This window comes from Oryx dammah, unplaced genomic scaffold (genome assembly GCF_014754425.2).
Source record: "Oryx dammah isolate SB20612 unplaced genomic scaffold, SCBI_Odam_1.1 HiC_scaffold_13, whole genome shotgun sequence".
In the NCBI taxonomy this organism is placed as follows: domain Eukaryota; kingdom Metazoa; phylum Chordata; class Mammalia; order Artiodactyla; family Bovidae; genus Oryx; species Oryx dammah.
Genome location: NW_024070197.1, coordinates 35,517,135 through 35,535,497, shown reverse-complemented (window position 1 = coordinate 35,535,497; position 18,363 = coordinate 35,517,135).

Genomic DNA, 18,363 nt, shown 5'->3' with positions numbered 1-18,363 from the left:
GCCTTGAGGTACTCCTTTTCCTATTTGGAACCAGTCTGTTGTTCCATATCCAGTTCTAACTGTTGCTTCCTGACCTGCACACAGATTTCTCAAGAGGCAGGTCTGGTGGTCTGGTATTCCCATCTCTTGTAGAATTTTCCATAGTTTATGGTGATCCACACACTCAAAGACTTTGGCATAGTCAGTAAAGCAGAAATAGATGTTTTTCTGCAACTCTCTTGCTTTTTCCATGATCCAGTGGATGTTGGCAATTTGACCTCTGGTTCCTCTGCCTTTTCTAAATCCAGGTTGAACACCTGGAAGTTCACACTTCACATATTGCTGAAGCCTGGCTTGGAGAATTTTGAGCATTACTTTACTAGCATGTGAGATGAGTGCAATTGTGTGGTAGTTTGAATATTCTTTGGCATTGCCTTTCTTTGGGATTGGAATGAAAACTGACCTTTTCCAGTCCTGTGGCCACTGCTGAGTTTTCCAAATTTGCTGGCATATTGAGTGCAGCACTTTCACAGCATCATCTTTCAGGATTTGAAATAGCTCCAATGGAATTCCATCACCTCCACTAGCTTTGTTCGTAGTGACGCTTTCTAAGGCCCACTTGACTTCACATTCCAGGATATCTGGCTCTAGGTGAGTGATCACACCATCGTGATTATCTTGGTCGTGAAGATCTTTTTTGTACAGTTCTTCTGTGTATTTTTGCCACCTCTTCTTAATATCTTCTGCTCTGTTAGGTCCATACCATTTCTGTCCTTTATCGAGCCCATCTTTGCATGAAATGTACCCTTGGTATATCTAATTTTCTTGAAGAGATCTCTAGTCTTTCCCATTCTGTTGTTTTCCTCTATTTCTTTGCATTGATCGCTGAAGAATCTCTTATCTCTTCTTGCTATTCTTTGGAACTCTGCATTCAGATGCTTATATCTTTCCTTTTCTCCTTTGCTTTTCGCCTCTCTTCTTTTCACAGCTATTTGTAAGGCCTCCCCGGACAGCCATTTTGCTTTTTTGCATTTCTTTTCCATGGGGATGGTCTTGATCCCTGTCTCCTGTACAATGTCACGAACCTCATTCCATAGTTCATCAGGCACTCTGTCTATCAGATCTAGTCCGTTAAGTCTATTTCTCACTTCCACTGTATAATCATAAGGGATTTGATTTCAGTCATACCTGAATGATCTAGTGGTTTTCCCTGCTTTCTTCAATTTAAGTCTGAATTTGGTAATGAGTTCATGATCTGAGCCACAGTCAGCTCCTGGCCTTGTTCTTGTTGACTGTATAGAACTTCTCCATCTTTGGCTGCAAAGAATATAATCAATCTGATTTCGGTGTTGACCATCTGGTGATGTCCATGTGTAGAGTCTTCTCTTGTGTTGTTGTAGTCTGAGGAGACAAGTTACACCTGAAAGTCAGTGATACTGACCAACTGTTGAGAGTATTCAATCATCTTAGTGAAACACCAGAAATCTAGAACATCATGGGCAATCCCTTTAATTTTCAATATTGGGACCAAAAAAAAAAAATTGTTTAAAGATGGGATGGGGCGAAAGCACAAAAACAAAAGCAGAAAGCAAAACAAAAACATAAAGATTGATAAGTCTGGGCCGCATACTTTTTTTTTATTTTTTTGCCTGGTCTTAGTTGCTGCACACGGGCTTTTTCTGATTGCAATGAGCCAGGGCTACTCTTCGTTGCCATGTGCAGGCTTCTCATTGCAGTGGCTTCTCTTGTTATGGAGCATGGACTCAGTAGTTTTGGCACACAGGCTTAGTTGCCCGATGGCATTAGAACTTTCCAGGTATACCATGTCCTCTGCATTATATGGCAGGCAGATTCTTAATTGAATCACCAAGGATCTCCCCACAGACTTTTCTAAATGAGCAACTTTTCCTCTAGGCATGGAGCTGCTGATTAGTTGAAAGGACATTTGAGCCAAATGGCACCTGTGTCAGACATCCAGGCTTGGTTAAAGTCTGAGTGTGTTTGCTTCTTATTCACACCATAGAACAGATACAAGTGACTTGAGCTTTAGTCAGTCATCAGAATTAGTTGTAAGACCCTGGAGAAAATGCCTTTCCTCTGTCAGCCTTTGATCATTAGTGAAGTTTTGGGAGGAGGAGGAGATGTCTGAAAATATCATAAAAGTCCTTGAGGCTTTTCCAGCCTAATACTTCCCCTCCTTTCTCTTCATTTATTTCAGTTTCTCCATTCTTCTATTTTTATTTTAGATGAGATTGTCAGCGTTTAAGACTTCTTCAAAACACCATATTATCTGTGAGTATAGACCCAGGAAAAGAGTAAAAAGGCCTAGCTTTGTAGCCTTTTCTTTCCAGCAAATGGAGAGTTTGGATTTTCCAAATTTTTAATATTTCTTAGATCCTGGCTATATTGAATAGTGGCTGAATTCACAAAGAGATTATGCTTAAATGATTTCAGAGCTCCTGGCAACTTGCTTCTCTAATCTTGCTTTTGAGTATTCATCAAAGCCTTTGAACATTTATGATGATCGTTAGATGTTAGAGGACATGAAGGCTTCTTGGATCTATTAATTATACTCCTAAAAAGGGCCCATCCTCAGGAATTTTTGTTAGGACCTGATAATCCAATGGTGGGGAAAATAATAAAACAGTAAATAAAATAAATAAGTACATGAGTCCTCTGGGTTTTAGAAAATACATTCAATGAATGGACCAAAATTCATAGAAAGGAATATTGGACCCAATATTTCACTAAGAGATGTCACTTCTGTTTTGTGTGAAAGTGTCTACAGTCCAGGGATCTTTTGGGGGTTTCTATCAGCATGAGGTAGAGCTCTCTAAAACCCTAGATATCTTTATAGATAGCATATTAAATTTCGTGCAACCAAAACTTGAAATGCAAGAAAAAAATGTCAGATGGGGATACAGAGAACTTCTATATTAGTCAAATCTAGTTTTATATCAAAACTACAAAAACTTGCTGAAGCTTGCTCAATTATATATGTGAGTTCTCACATATATAGTGGTTTCAGTGTTGTTTTATAGCTTTAGGAACAGAGGTACAGTCTGACTTTACAGAAACCAGAACCTGGGCCTCTCTATTCCTCTTGCTCTTCTAAGGACTCATTTTTCTCGTACATGACTCTGCACTATTGCAGAACACTCCTTATTCACTGATGAGCTGGCTTCTCTGAGCTCACATTCTTCACCACGTAAACCCAGTGAAGCAGACAAGTGTTGGATTATTTCAACACTTTTTTTTTTTTTTTCTCTTCAGATTCTGATCCTGGGAAATTTTGTGTAAAGTTCAGTTTTAATTTTCAAAACCAAGAATGAGATTTTCTTTACCTCCTGAATTTTCACATATGAAAATGATGGGAGGTAGTGGGCATTTGGAAGTGATCTTCCAGCTCCAAAAATTCTTTGTTTTTAATATCCCAACTAACAATATTTGAAATAAATCTATGTCAAATGTAGTTGCTTATTTCTAGTTTTAAAGACAGTTTATAGAGTTTTTTTCTGCGTTATGATATGATCTGTTTATTTTTATTCTTTGCTCAGTCGTGTCTGACTCTTTGAGACCCCATGGACTGTAGCCCACCAGGCTTCTCTGTCCATGGGATTTTCCAGGCGAGAATACTGGAGTGGGTTGCTATTTCCTTTTCCAGGTTTGCCATTTCCTTCTCCCATGGATCTTCCTGGCCCAGGAATCAAACTGGGGTCTCCTGCATTGCAGGCAAATTCTTTACCAGGTGAGCTACCAGGGAAGCCCCCTTTTTTATTGTTATAACATAGTAAAATGTACATACACATAAACATATGCATGTATATGTGTGTATGTGTGTGTGTATATATATATATATATATAACCCATGTGCATATGCATGTATTTATTTTTAAATTAAAATACTTTTTTGAACTTTTTAGTGGAAACCCAACATTCCTTATGGGAAATGAATTATTGGAAGGAAAGTAGCCTGAGAGAGTTACCTAAAACAATTTCATCCATTCCTTTATATATCACCATTGTGTTGATTCAAAATAGCTACAGATTATCCAGAAAAGAGCTAGACTGAAGGACTAATAACAGAAAGAATAGTATTGCACTGTTAGTCGCTCAGTTGTGTCCGACTCTTTGAGACTCCACAAACTGTAGCCCACCAGGCTCCTCTGTCCCTGGGATTCTCCAGGCAAGAATACTGGAGTGGGGTGCCACTCCCTTCTCCAGGGGATCTTCCCAACCCAGGAGTCAAACCCTGGTCTCCTGCATTGCAGACAAATTCTTTACCATCTGAGCTACAGGAAGTCCCCATGGAATGAATAGGTCTCTGTAAATATCTCTGTCAGTTATATGAGAAACATCATGAATAAGTGAAGAGATAGCTCAGAGCCCTGGGGGCGATTAACATCCTGTGTTTAGAATCAAGCACTTTCCCTTACTAGACCCACAGTTTTACAAGTAACTTTTCTAGATCTACATTTTTCCACTTTAAAAAACAAAGTGATTAAAAAGATTGGCTCTGGTGGAATTTCAAGTTCAAAGAAATCCGTGATTCTTTGTTTAACAATATTGCCCTCCGCCGTATTCTAACTTGAAACTTCTTCTCTTTGGGTCTACGTATTCTTCTCAAGTCTTCCCTGGTGGCTCAGTGGGAAAGAATCTCTTATGAGGTCACGTTGGCAGTATCCAAAATAAAAATGTACATATATGTGTTATGAGCAAAAACAATGTTGAATGAAGTCTGCAGATGTATATACATAGCCAATGTACATTTACACATACTTGTAAGTAAAAGAAGATTTTCATCACATTGTTGATAAGAGCTTAAGCCTGAAAATAAGCTAAATATCCATCACTAGGAGCATGGTTACTTTAGAATACGTTCCATTTATTTAAAAAAAAAATAATCTGTGTAAAAGGAACAAAAATCAAGTTTTCTACGCATGGAAAAGAAATATAAAGCATAATGGTTACTTCTAGAAAATATTTGTGTTCTATTTTGGGAAATAGACTCTTCATTGAATATACTTTTGTACTCCTTTTAATGTTTATTTTGTGCACATTTTATTTTCAGTAGTTTAAAAGCTTCTTAAAATCCACTGAAATAAACTAGAAAACAATTTATAAGTAAAAGACATATTATTCACTGTGACTATTAAATGCAGAGTTTGATATGAAGATGTTGGGTACTGTTAGCTAAGCTGTTGTGATTAAGAGTGAATTCTGCTCAGCAGTCATGCAGTCACATAGCAATTTGAAACTGCACAAAGGCATGAATTTAACTCAAAGTGACATCGTATTATATACCTTTCAAGTTACTCCTGGGCTTCCCAGGTGGCAGAGCGGTAAAGAATCCACCTGCCAATGCAGGAGATGCGGGTTTGATCCCTGGGTTGGGAAGATCTCCTGTAGGAGGATACAGCAATCCACTCTAGTGCTCTTGCCTGGATAGTCCCACAGACAGGAGCCTGGTGGGTTGCAGTCCATAGGGTAGCAAAGAGTCAGACACGACTGAGTGACTCACACAGCATGGCATGTTTTAATTTAAGTAAACACTTATTGAGGCACTCGAAATAGGTACACTACACACTTCTCTTTTTTACAGGAATTTTTTAATAATTTAAAAAATAATTTTATTTATTTATTTATTATTGGCCGTCCTAGATCTTTATTGCAATGTGGGTTTTTCTCTAGCTGCTGTGAGCAAGGGCTACTCTCTAGCTGAGGTGCGAGGGCTTCTAGTTGTGGTGGCTTCTCATGTAGCGGAGCTTAGGCTCTAGAGGGCAAGAAATCAGTAGTTGTGGCACACAGGCTTAGTCGCTCTGAGGCATGTGGGATCACCCCCAACCAGAGATCAGATCCTGTGTCTACTGCACTGGCAAGCAGATTCTTTACCACTGAGCCACCAGGGAAGCCCACACTCACTTATAAAATCAAGAGTTTATCAGTGTTGAATTCAGGTTCTTCTTGAGAGCCTATTCAAACACTGCTCATGCTGTGACTCAGGATTTCAGGTACCAATTGAAATTTAATCTGCAGTGAATATTAATTTTCTCTACTGACCACTAAATCCATGTTGTATGGTCAGAATCCTTCTACAATGAATGATGCATTTGAACCTTTGCAGTGGTTATGAACGCTCATATTGCAACTACCAGGTTCTGTGGAACCATTTATGTATGCTACTTCAATTCTACCAAAACTTTTCAGCACATATATTTACAAACTGATGGTGCTAGACAATATGAGAATATAAGGATAAATAAGATACTGTCATGAAATTTACATCTAAGATGTAAATATAAGGATAAATTTAAAAAAAATTTAAAAAAAGGATAAATTATACTGTCACAAAATTTACATCTAAAATGAGAGGACATGAGAGATTATGAAATCAAATTGTCCAATACTTTAGAGAGAGTCTGTGCACTAGCTATTACATTACTCTGTTAGTACCTGGCATTGATTATACTTATTAAATAAAAATATTCCTAAGCTGAATTCTACAACAGCTCTTTAGTTAAATTTTTGTTTTATACCAGATTAGATTTACAGAAAATTTGTGATCTACCTTCTACCCTTTCCAGTATTTTTAATTAACATTTTATGTTACTCTGAAATATTTGCCTAAATTCATTAATCAATATTAAATTATTATCAATCAAAGACCATAATTTCTTTAGATTCAATAGTTTTCACCTAATGTTATTTTTCCACCCAAGAATCCTATCCAAGATATTACATTAGATATTATTAGGTCTCTTTAGTCTTGTCTTGGCTGCAAGACTTTACTTTTTTTTTTTTTTATTACCTTGTCAGTATGCAAGAGAACTGGATCAGATATTTTACAGAATGAGCGTCATCTTGGATTTCTCAGTTATTTCTCATTATTTGTCTGAAGTTTGGATTTGGGGGAGGAAGTTCGTGTTGGTGGAGTGTCATAGAGTATCAGTTACACATACTATTAACAAGATTTATCACTGTTGGTATTAGCACTGATCAAACCAGCTGCTGTAGTGCTTGTCATGTTTTTCCAATGTAGAGTTGCCTCCATTTTCTTACTGTACTTTTGGGAAGAAAGCAATACACATAGTGGGAGTTATGTTCTACTTCCTTGAGAGTCTTCTATCACCATTCATTATTTAAAATACTACTACACAGAAGACTTTTCCACTTATTTCTTTTAATCTTTTTTTTTATTTAGAGAATACTTTTGGATACTTATTTTATACTTTGGGCTGTATACCAATGCTACTTTATTTTTTTTTTTCTTCACATTTTAATAGCCTTACCATTGGGAGCCATTCTAGTTGGCTCCTGTATTCCTTTGACATACTTCCATCCTTGTGTATGTTTTGTGTATTTCCCTTCTGGAACTATAAGATGCCACTCTGGGTCTTAGAATTTGCCATTTCTCCAAGAGGACCTGAGTCCTCTTTTGGCAAATGATATTAGAAACAAAGTTCTATACAATAGCTGTGCTCATTGCTACTGTGATGTTGCTTCTTGGCTGTCTCAGCCAATAGAGCAAAGGAGTATGTGTGTATATACTAACTCATGTATATACATATGTCAGTAAGTATGTCTGTATCTATATAAAAGTAAATATTAGTTTAGGTTGATGTCTGCAACTATAAACCATTTTATATGGATCATTGTAGCTTGCTCCATTTGCCTATTTGTAACCTCTCACTCCAACAGTTGGAACCTGAATTCCAACATCCCTCTATGTAATTGTTCCATGACAGTATACTTATACAGGGATTTTAGAAATATTAACCAGCACTGCTGTAGGGGAGGGTGCTTTATCAGTTAGAGTACAGTGCTTCTATATAGTTCTACCTACCTTTAATCTTACAGACTCCACACTTACTTCCAAAGTCAGCACCATTTTTCCCCACCTCTACAATGGGCTTTTTTTTTTTTTACATTTCTACTCTAGTTTGCTTCCTTGGTCACATTTTACATGCCATTCAAGGACCTCCCAGTCTCCTATATAATGTTTTATTTTAATTTGCACACATTTTCCTGATGACTCAATGGTAACAAATTGCCTTCCAATGCAGGCAATTAATTAACTTTATTAATAATCATCAAAAAATGGACTCACCAGAGATGTCTTTTACAAGTTAATGGATAGAATAAACTTTGTCACATTCATACAGAAGAATGTGGTTTGATCCTAGTTCAGGAAGATCTTCTGGAGAAGGGAATGGCTAACATTCCAGTATTCTTGTCTAGAGAATTCCATGAACAGAGGAGCCTGGTGGGCTATAGTCCCTGGAATCACAAAGACCGGGACATGACTGAGAAACTAATTTCTTATTCTTTCTATGGATTTTACATATATAATGTCATGTATCACCAATACAGTATTGTAATAAAGTAGATTTTTAAAAAACCCTATGCTTCATCTGTTTACCTTCATCTTCTTCCTGATTCCTGGTACTCATTGATCAGTTTATATTCTCTACAGTGTTGTCATATCAATGGAATTCTATAGGATGTAGCCTTTCCAGACTGGCTTCTTTTACTTGGTATTATGCGTTTAAGTTTCATCCATGTCTTTGAATGGCATGATAGCACATTCCTTTCTGTCATTGAATACTATTCTCTTGTATGAATGTGCTGCAGTTTATTCTATCCATCTACTTGTAAAAGAAATCTCTGGTGCATCCTTTTTTTTTTTTTGATGATCATTAATAAAGTTGCTATAAGTATTTGTGTAGAGACTTTTAGGTAGACAAGGTTTTACTACTTTTTCACTTTCAATTCTAAAGTTTCAATTTAAATAAATTTTCTTTTTTTTTTAATAACCACTTCAATGCAGTTTATATGGGCCAAATACTACACTAAGCCCTTGATTTTTTTAAATTATATTTATTTGTTGGTTTATTTATTTTTGGCCATGACATGTGGCATGCAGGATCTTAGTTCCCTGACCAGAGATCAAGCCCATGCCTCCTGCATTGGGAGCAGAGACCCTACTGGACCACCAGGAAAGTCCCTGAAGACATTTTCTTTATATTTCATTGTGTTTTACACCTAATACAGTTGAAGTACATAAGAGTGCTTCTTAAATGCTTTCTTGTCTAGTTTACAAATGTATTTTAAATTCCAAATTCTGCCTTCAGAGGTGGCTATTCTAATCTATCTTTTAATCTCATCCCCCATTAGATGTTGTACTGATGGTAATTACCTATTTTCTTGTCTGTCAGTCAGTTTTATGTAGATAGACACCAGTAGTTTCAACCAGGCGGAATGCTTCTAATTTCTCTCTTAGATTTCCCAGCAGAACTTTTCTTGAATGGTTTACTAAACTCTAAATAAATTACACCTTCTGAATTGGTTTCCAACTCTAACAAGAGTCAAGGATAGCCATCAGTTGTCTGACATGCTCAGGTTTTATTATCAAATATTACATGTCAGCCAGCAGACACTGTGTCTCCAAAAAGAGGCTTTGGTCCATTCGCTAAAAACAGCTATGAATGTTGATGCATTCTTAGTAAAAGGGTAATTTTTCGAATGTGTCTGGACAAACATTATTTGGATCTGAGTCATCCTGGCCTTTATCTCTCTCTTCTTTGAAGAGGATTTTGGCTTTATTTCCCGTCTCTGTTTATTTTCATCCCTACACTCTGCAGAGTATCTTGCTGGTTGTTTCTTCTTGGTACTTTGAGCAGAATCTGGAGACAGAGAGGAGGTATTAAGAAGAAATGTGGTGGTTTGGGAAGAGATGCAGGCACAAGAACTGCTGTGGGTTGGAGGAAAGTGATGAGGAGAATGGTGATTTTTAAAAAGATCCCCAACATCATGCTCAAGAATTGGAATAGAACACTGAGGCTAACTTGGAATTATTCCTGCCCTCCTGATTATATTTTCCAGACTGTGACTCTGATAAGTTTGGATTAAGTGGTCTACAGCTTCAAGAAGGTTGCAAAGTGTCTCAATATCTCATTCAATCAGAGCATGCAGAAACACATACACAAACACAACAGTAGCTACAACCAATAAAACCACAGCAAAGCTAACCTAAGCTGGTATAAAATGTTGGTGTCAAACAAAATAGAAATGTAATCTTTCTGACTATGCCAAAGCCTTTGACTGTGTGGATCACAATAAACTGTGGAAAATTCTTCAAGAGATGGGAACACCAGACCACCTGACCTGCCTCTTGAGAAACCTATATGCAGGTCAGGAAGCAACAGTTAGAACTGGACATGGAACAACAGACTGGTTCCAAATAGGAAAAGGAGTACCTCAAGGCTGTATATTGTCACCCTGCTTATTTAACGTATATGCAGAGTACATCATGGGAAACGCTGGGCTGGAAGAAATACAAGCTGGAATCAAGATTGCTGGGAGAAATATCAATAACCTCAGATATGCAGATGACACCACCCTTATGGCAGAAAGTGAAGAGGAACTAAAAAGCCTCTTGATGAAAGTGAAAGAGGAGAGTGAAAAAGTTGGCTTAAAGCTCAACATTCAGAAAACGAAGATCATGGCATCTGGTCCCATCACTTCATGGGAAATAGATGGGGAAACAGTGGAAACAGTGTCAGACTTTATTTTGGGGGGCCTCAAAATCACTGCAGATGGTGATTGCAGTCTATGAAATTAAACGATGCTTACTCCTTGAAAGGAAAGTTATGACCAATCTAGATAGCATATTGAAAAGCAGAGACATTACTTTGCCGACTAAGGTCCATCTAGTCAAGGCTATGATTTTTCCAGTGGTCATGTATGGATGTGAGAGTTGGGCTGTGAAGAAAGTGAAGCACCGAAGAATTGATGTTTTTGAACTGTGGTGTTGGAAAAGACTCTTGAGAGTCCCTTGGACTGCAAGGAGATCCAACCAGTCCATCCTAAAGGAGATCAGTCCTGGGTGTTCATTGGAAGGACTGATGCTGAGGCTGAAACTCCAATACTTTGGCTACCTCATGTGAAGAGTTGACTCACTGGAAAAGACCCTGATGCTGGGAGGGATTGGGGGCAGGAGGAGAAGGGGACGCCAGAGGATCAGATGGCTGAATGGCATCACTGACTCGATGGACATGAGTTTGGGTGAACTCCGGGAGTTGGTGATGGACAGGGAGGCCTGGCATGCTGCGATTCATGGGGTCGTGGAGAATCGGACGTGACTGAATGACTGAACTGAACTGAACTGAATGGGGTCAGATGCCATGATCTTAGTTTTTATTTTTAACCTTTAGTTTTAAGCCAGCTCCTTCAATCTCCTTCTTCACCCTCATCAAGAGGCTCTTTAGTTCCTCTTCACTTTCAGCCATTAGAGTGGTATCATCCACAAAGCCAAGGTTGTTGATGTTTCTCCTGCCTATCTTGATTCCAGTTTGTAACTCATCCAACCCAACATGGAATGATTTCGTTTAAAAAATTTAAAAGGACTAGCAGAATTAGGAATTTTAGAGCTAAAACTAACCATTTTAGGAACCTAGAAGATGCTCCCCAAAATTCCTTCCCAACTTTGTCCAATCTGTTTTTTGCTGTTTTTGTTTAGTCAAAAAGTTTTGTGTGACTCTGTGATCCCATGGACTGCAGCATGTCAGACTTCCCTGTACTTCACCATCTCCTGGAGTTTGCTCAAACTCAAGTCCATTGAGTTGTTGATGCCATCCAACTATCTCAACATTTTCTTTAGGTTCTGGCTCAACTTCCTCTAAGGAGAAATTAAAACAAGAGAACACAACAGAAAATCCAGAGCTGGCCCAGGTCATTTCATCGAGTCATTGACTTTTGTAATGGATTGATGGAAAGAGCACAATGCAGAATTGAAGAGCTCTAAATTTTGGCCACAGTCCTGGCTCTAAAACTCAGAGACCTTGAGGAGCTCACTTGCCCACTTGACTGCTCTAGTTCTCTGTTTTCTCACATGTAAAATGAGTTTTGACAAGAGATTTCTCCATGTCCCTTGGACACTAAACTAGGTTTAGTCCATCATTTATAGATTTTGAAGTAACCAGCACAAAACCAGAAACTAAAGAATCTGACTTCTAGTCCCACTAACGCTGTCTACTATCCATCAACTGATAACACTCTTCATCAGCAGTTGGCAATTACTACCCATGAAGCAAATCTGGCCTCTGCTTCTTTTTATAAATAAAGCTTTTTTGGAACAGAGGCACATTCATTTATATATCATCTGTGACTGCTTGTGTCACAGATGAATAGTGTCAGGGATGAGGAGTGACAATGATAGAGATGACAGAGAACATAGCCCCCAAACCCAGAAATATTTACTATCTTGCCCTTTATAGAAAACTATTTGCCACACGCTTCTGTCCATGGAATTCTCCAGGCAAGAATGCTACAGTGCATTGCCTTGCCCTTCTCCAGGGGATCTTCCCAACCCAGGCATTGAACCCAGGTCTCCCAAGTTGCAGACAGATTCTTTAGCATCTGAGCCACAATGGAAGTCCAATCTACATAAAAGGTGGCCTCTTCATTTGTAAATAAAAGGAATCATACCTGTTTTAATCAACTCATTGAACCATTGTGACAATAGTTCAATGGGAAAAAAATGTGAACAAGGGAACAATTTGGAAAATTATAATACAAATGCTGGAATATTTTTAATATGATTATTTCAATGGATGAAGCTGACAGTGTATTACTCAACTGTTAAATTTCAAGATCATGCATTGTACACTTTGCCTACTGTTTTTCTCTCTCCCCACTGCCAGATCTTCCTTTAATATATGCAGGGCCTCTGACAAAATTATATGTGGATGGACTTCCCTAGTGGTCCAATGGTTACAGATACACCTTGTATTGCAGGGGTAGTGAGTTTGATCCTTGGTGCAGGAACTAAGATGCCACCTGCCCCGGAACAAGTAAACCCATGTACCTCAAATAATGAGCCTGCACACCACAAGGATAGATCCTTCATGCCACTACAATGATCCTGTGTGCTGCAACTATATATATATATATATATATATATATTTTTTTTTTTTAATGTACATAGAACACAAGCCTGAGCCTGATCCCAAGCTCACTTACTTCTTTTGTACCCCAACCTCTACCCCACCTCTCAAGAGTCTAGCATGTATCTATTGATCACTCCAGTTTCCACTGCATTATCCACCACTCTATTACTAGCAGGCAACACTTTGCACACGTTTGAACCAATGGTGTGGGCCTCCCTCGGGAGAGTATAGAGGAAAGGAGGTCTGCACAGGCCTTAGAGGAAAATTGAAGGCCTTGTAAGAAAGAGTATTGTTGGAGGGGGCCCAGAGCAGGACCCCCTGGAATGCACACTCTTCTGTCGATGGAGTTCAGATTCCTGGGACTAATAGCAGGAAGAACTGCTCACTTCCGTCTTCTGTCCAGTTCATGCTATTAACTTCAGTTACTTCAGTTACTATTAACTTCAGTTGAGAAGACTGCAGCAGTGTCCTTGTGGTCCTCTGTACAAATATTTTCCCCTTCCATTTATTGTTTAAAATATTTATTTATCTATTGGTCATGTGGCATGTGGGATCTTAGTTCCCTGACCAGGGATTGAACCTATGCCCCCTGCATGAAGTCTTAACTGCTGGACCACCAGGGAAGTCCCTATTTATTAATATTTTTAAACCTGATGGCAAAATAGTGATTTAAAAAGCAAAATTCTCTCATAACCTTTCCACCTTCATTATCCTAAGAATGATAAGAATCCACAAAAGTTTTTTAAGACATAGAGTTAAACATGTGTGTGTTCTGGTCCCTGGTTACCTTATCAACATCATCTCATACCTCTTTCCTATGTGTATAAGCCAGGCCATCTGTCAGGCATGTTAATGGTGCCATGTTTTTTTCTAGCCGCAGGATTTTTGTCCACATTTGTCCCTATGCCTGGATGCTACAACCCACATAAATACACTTGCCATCGTTACGTCCTTCCTCTTCCCTCAGAGCTTCTAGACTAATTCTTCTTTTATGCATCTATATTTCACAAACCTAGCTGCATGTTAAAATTCATAAATACCAATGCCTACACATCAATTCAGATAAATAAAATCAGATTCATTCAAGTAAAGATGTAGGCATTAGTATTATTCAAAGTATGAGAATAATTCCTTCCTATGCTACGTTAGGGCTTCCCTGGTGGCTCAGATATAAAGAATCCGCCTGCGGTGCAGGAGACCTGCTTTGATCCCTGGGTCAGGAAAATCCCTGGAGGAGGGCATGGCAACCTACTTCACTATTCTTGCCTGGAGAATCCCCATGGATTAGGGGAGCCTGGTGGTCTACAGTCCATGCGGTTGCAAAGAGTCAGACACAACTGAGCGACTAGCACACACATGCTACCTTGTGACCACATGCGTGTACCTCTCCTTTGTAATTCTATAAATTTCAAGAAAAATCCATAAATATGCAAAGTATCTTTCCTTTGTATATCTTTCCTTTGTAAACCCTGTATTAATTCTTTGATTAGGTTTTTTCAATTAGGTATTTTAAAAATATCTTCTGTGCAGGAGACTCAGTTCTAGGTGATGGGGTTGGAGCAGCAAAGAGTACCCTCTTGTTTATTCCCTTAGAAAATTTACATTTAGGGGCATTGTAGAGTTTCAATATATATTTGATGGACAACTGAGTAAACATTTTTATGTATTCAATTTTATTTATCTAGAAATATAACATTTCCCTCTTCCTGAGATAACTCTTCATTTCTTCCAAAATATTTAGAGGAGTGAAGTTCCAAGCTGAGCTTTTTGAGCACTTTTAAGCAATTGTTCAACTTCCTGATTCATATTGTCTTTTATGACAGCCTTTGGATTTCTTAATTATTGCATTTTGTCTTTCTCTGGAGCTCTGATAATAAAACTATAGTCTGGCTCATCATTCTTCAGACAGAAGAAAAAATTTAAAAAAGCTTTCTGCTTTATTTTGTGACACTGCTACGTCACCATCCCTCTCTGTCTTTGGAAATAAATTGTTGGCAGATCTGCAATTTCTTCTGTCTGTTCCTCAGAACCCTTGGCAACATGTCACCTGTTCCAGCGGATTTTTATATTCAGAGCACAATTCAGAGCTCAGGAAGAATTCTTTACTGATTTCCTCCAGTCATTAATCATTGCCTACTGCCTCACTATTAGGGAAGCATCTCAGTCCACACATGTGCATTCAATTACGGGTTGATTGTTTTAGTTTATGGATTGTCTAGCTACTGTATTTCTTTTTTCCCCACCCCTCTCCATTCCTCTCCAATCCTTATTTCCTAACTTAGTTCTTCATGGACTTTTGTGATAAACGGAAGCATGGGGAGTGGAAAAAGTAAAATAAAATTAGTCTTTAGATCTCTGTTACTAAAACTACCACCCAGATTTAGGGATATTCAAGCAATTTGTTATGGAATAAATAGATTATACAATTATTACATTTGCTTCTGTTATTCTTCCTGTCCCTTCATCCTTCTGAAAAAGCAGCATAGCGAAATGGGAAATTTTGATAAGCTGAGAGTCAGACAGCTTGGCTTTGAATCCTGGCTCCATCACATAATAGTTGTGGCCTCAGCCAAATATCTGAGACTCAGTTTCTTCATCTATGAAATCAATTAATGCCTTGACTTCCCACATGTATCATAGAAAAATCAATAATTTACAGTAAGATCTCCATTTAAAAGCTTTATGATATATATATAAAAGACCATCTTATTATATAAATTCACAAAAGTTATACCAACTCAACCTATCTCATTACACAAGTATTCTAACATTGCTGCTTAAAAATTCATGTGAAAGCTCCATCACTTAAAATACCTATCATACACTATCATGGATCTCTGGGTGCAACTGGAGAAGCTCATCTCTCCTGAGCCCATGTAGTGGCTCCAGTCCTTGTATGCTTTCTCTGTGACCCAGACTGAATGAACAGAACCATCTAGGGAAGCTCTTTTCATAGCAATAGCAGAAATCAGGAGGCCCAAAGTTCAGTGGAACAGGCACTTTCCAAGCCCCATTTTGTTCTGTCTGCTCATAATTCATTTGCTAAGCAATGTCACGCTGGCAAGTTCAAAAAGAGACAGGGAAGTACATTCTGGCTTCAGAGGGAGGGATTGCGAAATTACACAGCAAGAGCATAAATACAGGAAAAGGTGAAGTACTGGGGGACAAAAATCCTGTTTATTCCACTTCTAATGACTCTTCCAGATTCTGTCTGTCCTCTCCAGCTATCTGTCCTCTGGCCATCTACATGCCACTCATCCTTTAATATTTCTCATGTAAGAGGACATGATGTTTTATTGGAATCTTCAGTCTATATTATGAAAATGAGCCTTATTAATTACATATTATACACAGACACCCATGCAGTATGTATTTTTAGGCAAACACATTTATATAAAATATTCCAATGATGATTGATTTCTTCTTGCCATTTGAGAAGACATAATTGGGCTTCCCTGGTGGCTCGAATAGTAAAGAATCTGCCTGCAATATGGGAGACCCAGATTCAATCCCTAGCTCGGGAAGATCCCCTGGAGAAGAGAATGGCAACCTGCTGCAGTATTCTTGCCTGGAGAATCCCATGGAACCTGACAGGCTTCAGTCCATGGGATCACAAAGCGTTGGACATGACTGAGCTACTAAGACTTAAATGCTTAATCTTCCATGAACAAATTTTCAATGTAACAGGGCTATATCATTGAACATTTGAGTAAACAAAACTATTGCTTGCAAAAATTTCTAGGTTTCTCATATATTTGTTTGCCTTCATATATGGAGAGCAATACACAGACACATATCTGAACTTTTGCAACCTAGGTCCTGTGATTTATAATAGGAATATATATTTGGGCTTCATCCAGGTTTTTGACATGGACAGATCTCCTGAGACCGTTGAAATTTCCTAAGCCTTGAGAGTGATAAAGGCGCCTATTGTTATGTTAATAGTGTGACTTTTGGAGAGCACCCAAGTAAACTTAGGAGTAGGGGCTAGTGGCTGGAAAACCCAATTATGTGACCAAAGGGTTGGAACTTTGAGCTTCACCACTGCCCCCCAAACTCTGATGAGAGAAGTGGGGCAGGAGGTCGAATCAGTTGCCAGTGGCCAATGATTTATTCAATCATAACTATGTAATGAAGCCTCTATTTTAAAAAATAAAAACAAACAAGCAAAAAAACCCCAAAGCATGGCTTTCTGAGAGTTTCTGGGTTGAACAAAAGAATCTGCCTGCAATACAGGAGACCTGGGTTCAGTCCCTGGGTTGGGAAGATCCCCTGGAGGAGGGAACAGCTGCCCACTCCACTATTTTGGCCTGGAGAATTCCATGGACTGTATAATCAATGGGGTTGTAAAGAAACGGACACGACTGAGCGACTTTCACTTTCACAAGCTTTGCACAGTGGCAGTTATCTTACCCAGTGAAGTTTATCCAAGTGATGATTATTGCTAATTCAAAACTTCTCCCTATAGCTGGTGGGCTGGCAGCACAGGAAATAACCTGAGCTTGCTGTTGGAGTTTGAGTTTGAAGTTGGCCTGAGGCTGGAACCTATGGAATCATTCAGTGCCTCAGTGGACATGAAGTATAAAATGCCAGTTTCAGCTCTCAAAGCTTTTTTATTTCCCCCATGTTTTTTATTATTTATTTATTTATTTATAGTTTTAATCTTTTTGGTCATGCTGCACAGTATGTACGATCTAGTGCCCTGACCAGGAATTGAACCCGAGACCCCTGTATTGACAGCACAGAATCCTAACCACTGGACCACTAGGGAAGTCCCACCTGAAAGCTTATCCCTCAGTTCCTTACTTTTCTGAATTGGTATTCTTCTAGTCACTTCAAACTTTTCTTTAACTCCTAATTTAATTCTTAATTTTTGAAATATATATATATATATATAAAGTAATTTCTCACTTTTTTGACTTGGTGTTTCTCCAATAACTTCAAACTTTTTTTCTACTTTTCTGAGTGATAGGACTACTCCATGGCTAGTACTTGACTGCCTGAAACACTTCCTTCAATTATAAAGCATTTAAAGAAAAAAAAATACAAAAAACACTTTCTAGCTCCCCTGTACCACCATCCTGCTTTCCCTAAGGCTGTTATGTAATAGAGTCAGTTAGACTTAATAGAGAACAAATTGGGTGAATTATTTGTAGCTAGCCCAGGAGATAATGCTTCATATTTTTCAAGGCTTGTTATTCTGTTAAAAGCCACAGGGTTTTAATTATTACTTTGATTTGATCTTTCAGAAGAAACTATGGGAGTAATCACATTTGTTTTTTGCCTTTACATCAGATGGACACTACTTATCAAAAGATGAAGACTTCCACTCATTCAACACAAAGGAGATATGTCACCACTCCGTTTAAAAAAAAAAAAAATTGAGCAACTGAACAACTTGACTTTTCTTTTTTTTCTCTTCCATCTGATACACAAG